This window comes from Priapulus caudatus, unplaced genomic scaffold, assembly GCF_000485595.1.
Source record: "Priapulus caudatus unplaced genomic scaffold, Priapulus_caudatus-5.0.1 Scaffold138, whole genome shotgun sequence".
NCBI classification, from domain to species: domain Eukaryota; kingdom Metazoa; phylum Priapulida; class Priapulimorpha; order Priapulimorphida; family Priapulidae; genus Priapulus; species Priapulus caudatus.
In genome coordinates this window covers 21,136-27,116 of record NW_014577199.1, presented here as the reverse complement: position 1 = coordinate 27,116, position 5,981 = coordinate 21,136, and positions in this window count along the sequence as shown.

The following is a 5,981-nucleotide window of genomic DNA, read 5'->3' as shown; positions in this document are numbered from 1 at the left end:
GACCATCTCTGTTTGGAGACAAAAGCAAGAGGTCTTGGGTCTGTTATTTGCTTCGCTAACATCATTACAAATATAATATTAACTGATGTTGTAAACATACGAGTATGACGCTTCTACACCACATCGCTACAACTTCCAGTTTAGGCCTATAGGCACAACATTATTTAGTATAGGGTGGTATGTAGTTGTAGTTATGATGTGACAGTGACAGTGCCGTTATAGTGCTACCGAGAGAACATTATTTTGAAGCAGTACTGTCACACTCTATATAAAAAGAGAAACAGAATGTGATTAAAAGTCTAACTTAGTGTTCAAATTTGCCACTTGCTGTTTTCGTTCTTATTTTCCGTTTTTGATTATGTCTGTCGTGTGACCACGCGTGCGTGTGTGTGAGTGAATGCATGCGCGTATGTGTTTTTTCTATAAAAATGTGCTATTTTAGGCTTATTATATCCTATAAAACGACACGTGCAGCAAATATTAGAACACGCTCCGTGCAGTGAGTCCTATATAATACGATCCATGCAGTGTATTCCATAACTCAATACGTGTAGGGAATCTTATAACACAATTAGAGTAGTGTAGTAAATCCTATAACACGATCCGTGCAGGAAAGACTAAATCACGGTCACCTTATAATTCACTAGCATATTCTAGCGGTATTCTTATGCCATTTTCATAGGGGGTCTAGAGATGGAATACAAGCGTTATTCATTGGGTTGGGTCAAACACACGCATGGTAAATAGTTTGTGAAATAAGACATTTTTCTAAAAGCCGGTTTTAAATGTATAGTGCTACACGTGTCATGTCATGCTGGTTTTTTTTCTGAATGTCTGTGACATTCTTATAAAATACTAACGGCGACATAATAAGAAACACTTGTATGGCAAACTGTAAGAAAACCCTACATGCATACATTCGTGTGTGGGCGTGTGTGTGTGTGTGTGTGTGTGTGTGTGTGTGTGTGTGTGTGTGTGTGTGTGTGTGTGTGTGTGTGTGCGTGCGTGCGTGCGTGCGTGCGTACACACATCCATATATACTTACATATGGAAAGAATGGCTGGATTCTGCGGCCGAAGTGAAATATTTAAAGTGGATTTTTCCATGCACATCCGTCTCGGACATACCCCTGCCCAAATTCTTGGCTGGCAACGCGACCAGCGACGCGAGCGTCATTCCTATGTACATTAGCATAGAGGAAGGATTGTGGCGGGATGCTGCGGGCAAAGTGAAATGTAGAGCGCGATTTCACCATGCACTTGTCTTCCGGCATAGCCGTGTCCATTTTGAGCGCGAGTTTGGCCGAGAAAATAATCTTGGTCGGCAACGCGATCAGCGACGCGAGCGCCATTCCCTCGTAATATATATATATACACGACTGCGATGGCTCAATAGTTGAGTGCTCGCCTCGTATGTGGAGGGTCGGGGGTTCAACTTCCGGCCGGGTCACACCAAAGACTTGAAAATGGTACACACGGCTTCTCTGCTTAGCAATTCAGCAAATAGAGATAGAGTGTGGCAAGTTAACTCGCAGTGCTACAGTGGACTAACCCCCTACTGTAGCATTTACCTGTGAAAGCAGCTGCGGGGCCTCAGGTTACTAAAACGGAGATAGGCACCGCCCTAATGCGCGCATGTGTGGGGTCATGATCCGCCGGTACCTATGTGTCCCAGTACCCAGGTACCTATGTGTCCCAGTACCCAGGTACCTATGTGTCCCGGTACCTATGTGTCCCAGTACCCAGGTACCTATGTGTCCCGGTACCTATGTTTCCCAGTACACGAAACAAAGGATTTCAGGATTAGGCCTAGGCTGTTACGTCACAAACAAAAAATTTAAATGTTTTTTTAGTTAATTTTCAAATAAAAAACTGTTAGTTTAGTTCACAATTTTTGCATTAAGCGGGGGACACACCATGCGAAATTCGCATATATCATATATATTGTAGGCGGCTTCCTCCGTCTTACAAGAAGTGTGTAGAAATGTTAACACTTGATATTCAAAGCACAAGAGAGTGTGACGGTGCCACAAGAATAAGGTTTATTCAGGAAAGCTCCTGTAGTTAATAGAAATACACGTACGATAGTACACGGAGAGGTGCTGACGATTAACACAGTGCGAGTACAATTTACACAGCTATAAGAAACTACGTTTAGAAATATAGAAAGGTTATTGCACGTACTAGAAGATAGCTCACTACAATAGAACAAATAAGAATCAAGATAGATATAGATCTATAGTGGCAAGAACCTTAAGCCATTAGTTAAAGAATGAACTTACATACTCACGGACTGAATAACGATGCACGTCGCAGGCACAGACAATGTTAGACACACTGACTATCACTCACTTCGAGCTGTCTTATATATACGCTTAAATTTAGCATCCACAAACCCGTGTCCAAACAAGGAACCATCCCTGCAACCCTCGTGCACGTCCGAAGCTGCCTAGCAGATGCCCCCGATTAAGAATAAAACCCCATGTACACCGCCGGTTATGCGGGTAATTAATCGGCCCCATCCTTACAAGGATGGCGTGTCGAGCGCACACCCACGCTCTCAATTTCACGAGACAGGAGTATATCTCTATTGTGTCGAACCCTCCTCTCGGGGAGAGCCGAGTTGCTGCACGTTCGTGTGCCAAATGCGTGTACAAACAATCTTGCTACCCGTGCATAACCACTCTACCTGACCTCGCAGACTGTGTTTCACACATTCCCTCAACCGGATCGCTCGTGCCTAGTAAGTTATTACAAGAATCAATCTGCTGGCCGATAATCTTAACGGAGTTATAAAATTATTAACTTTTAATTAATGCAAACCTCGTGTCTACAATATTAATATATATTCTATATATCATTATAAATGTTCAATTTTCCATTATCGTTTTTTTCCATGACTTTTATATGACTTCCATATATTTTAATATATTATAATGAATGCGATTAATTTTGAGATTAATTCAGAATTTTTTTCGTTTGTGTTAAAAGAATTTTGAGTCCCGTATTTAAAGGGTTAGTGCTGTAATTCAGTATTATTTTATTTGTATTAAAAGACATTTTAAGGGAGACATACTGAGCATAGTTTTATTCTCTCATGACTTTAAATAGTACCCCCTTTTAGTATGGGGGAACATAGGTACCGGGAAATATAGGTACCGGGACACATAGGTACCGGGACACATAGGTACCGGGAAACATAGGTACCGGAACACATAGGTACCTGGGTACTGGGACACATAGGTACCGGGACGCGAATTTGCGATTCCCAAATCGTATAGCTATGGAAGAAAAATTGAGCAACGCGATTGGCTAGAAAATGTTTAGGACACGCCCACTATCGCACGCACACCATCGGCATCGCGCATTTTGTACAGGGGCTTATTTATTTTATTTCTTATTATTTTTGGCTAATTTTGTTTTATTTTAGAATTAGGGTTAGGGTTAGGGTTAGGGTTAGGATTCGAGTTAGGGCTATGGTTAATGTTAGGGTTAGGGTTAGGGTTAGGGTTTGGGTTAACTAATTTCTATATCTCCAACTTTAGTATCTGTCTCAGTGGGTCAACGCTAGACTGTTCGCTTCGTGATCGTAATGTACCGCGTTCGAACGCCACATGGTGTTTTTATTTTCCTCTGCGTTATGTATTTCTTTGTATTTTATTTTTTCTGCAATTTATTTGTTCTGTAACTTTTTGTTTATGTTCTGAATTAAATATATTTCTTTATAATATTAGCTTATAATATAATATATTAGCTTGTTGAGTAATAATGCTTGTCCTAAAATTTTTCTAGCCAATCACGTTGCTCAATTTTTCTTCCAAAGCTATACGGTTTGGGAATCGCAAATTCGCTACCGGGACACATAGGTATGGACCCCGCCATGTAGTTATGCGCTATGCGTATGAAGGCGCGGGAAGGATTTAACTTAATATATATATATATATATATATATATATATATATATATATAAGTAGCATTGCAGAGGAGCAATAAAAACAACATTTACGTGTAATCCTTCTATTAATCGATAGAGAATACATAAGCATTGAGACTTTGGTAGGAATTACACTTCGTGTTGATTTTATTATATTTTTTTATGATTGAAACGTTCCAAGTGCCTCTAATTATTAGCGGGCGCCTACCGTTTGCTAGCTCCCAGAAACGGTATTGCTAGGGTTAGAATAGTATAGACAATCCGTCGCACAATCGTCTGTACAATCGTCTGTATAGACAATCCGTCGCACAGCCTGGTCGGGCTAACCGTTTGCATGCTATGATTCGCCGCCCGCGTCTATGCTCACACTGAATTATACACGTACTATGCTATTATGTGTATGGAACTTTATGATTCCTGCCACACTGTGTCGCCACCTGTTATGCTGACGCGCCGAAATTTTAGTGGGGCACCAGCGGCAAATAGAGCGTCAGGCTACAACGTAAAAAGATGACAGTGGCTGTCACTTTCAGTTTCATGTTGAAATGATTCACGTGTTTCACTTTTCACGTGATTCACATTTCACGTGATTCACATTTCACGTGATTCACATGTTTCACCTATGGTTTCACTTTCACTTTCATGTTGAAATACGATTCTACGCAGTGCTATCATCATAACACGGTTGGAAATCGGCTCAGTAGCATCGTCAAGGTAATCGCCTAGATCGCTAGGTCGCACATTGACCAAAATAGTGAGTAAAGACATTTTTCCAGCGCAGAGTAATTTGAACTTATTACTATTACTATTAGGCCTATATATTAATTTTAGTAATTTAGTTAAGGATACTCTCCACGTTGTGCACGGGTATTGCTCTAGTGAAGATTAAACGTTTATTGGCGAATGAATCGAATCAATCACTTGTTTTATTTATAGAGGAGATATATCTCTATGCTCAAGCCAAAAAATTTCATGAATTTCCAGCCACTAATTATGTTACCACACAAATTTTGAATTTTTATGTAAAATGGTATTTTTGATATTTCTCAATTACCAGAAGAGTGAGGATACAAAATTTTTGCCACATGTTAGCCAATATGAACAAAAATAGCGCGTCAGGATTTTTCTTTAATTTTCATATTTACCGAGAAAACTTGAAAAACTGCTTAAAATCAAGTTGTGTGTAAAATAGAAAATTTAGCGAATAAAGAGGCATAACTAATAAAGTACGGCACTTAATGACAATCCCTGACGCGCTTTTTTACCACAAAATGTTACCATTAAAACAAATGTAAAATTAAATTAATCCGAGTTGTAATCACAGAGAAATATCTATTTATACATCGGCTACTATGTCAGAAATCGAAATGGAGAAATTGAGTGTTTTCTATTTTTCACAATGAGGTGACCGCCTGTGTGCAAAATGGGTGAACGTATGTGATATATCTATTGTTAGTACTTACTGCGACGTATCCATGACTAACTGACACCACTAAATTGGTAAAATGTTCCATGCACCTTGAGAAATTCTGAGAAATTACGAGGTTACCATCGCAGAACGCGCCAACTGCGCTCATCCTGACGTCACAAAGCTAATATCAACAAACGCGCGCCTTGTACCGGCCGCACTACAGTAACTGAGTAAGGTGTGTTGCGAGGTGCTAGAACTATTTTGGGCGTGGGATACTTGTTGGATCACTAGCAGATGTACATGAATGTACATGAATACATGTAATGACAGCTGTAGCAGGGTTGACGCTGAATGATACTGGCTTATTTATTACTAGTGAATATCGTGGTTGTATCATGACTCTGACGTCATAATGACGTCAGCCGCTCTTACTACCATGTACGTGGGCAAGCAAAAACGCTCTGACGGTTCACATGTACCGTTATATGGAGATATGAGCATGTACACAGGTGGCACATAGTGTTAGCCATCGAATAAAGTTGAAAACGAAAAATCGATAAAATTTCATGCACAACGTGGAGAGTATCCTTAAATCCTTCCCGCGCCTTCATACGCATAGCGTACGTATAGCTACAGG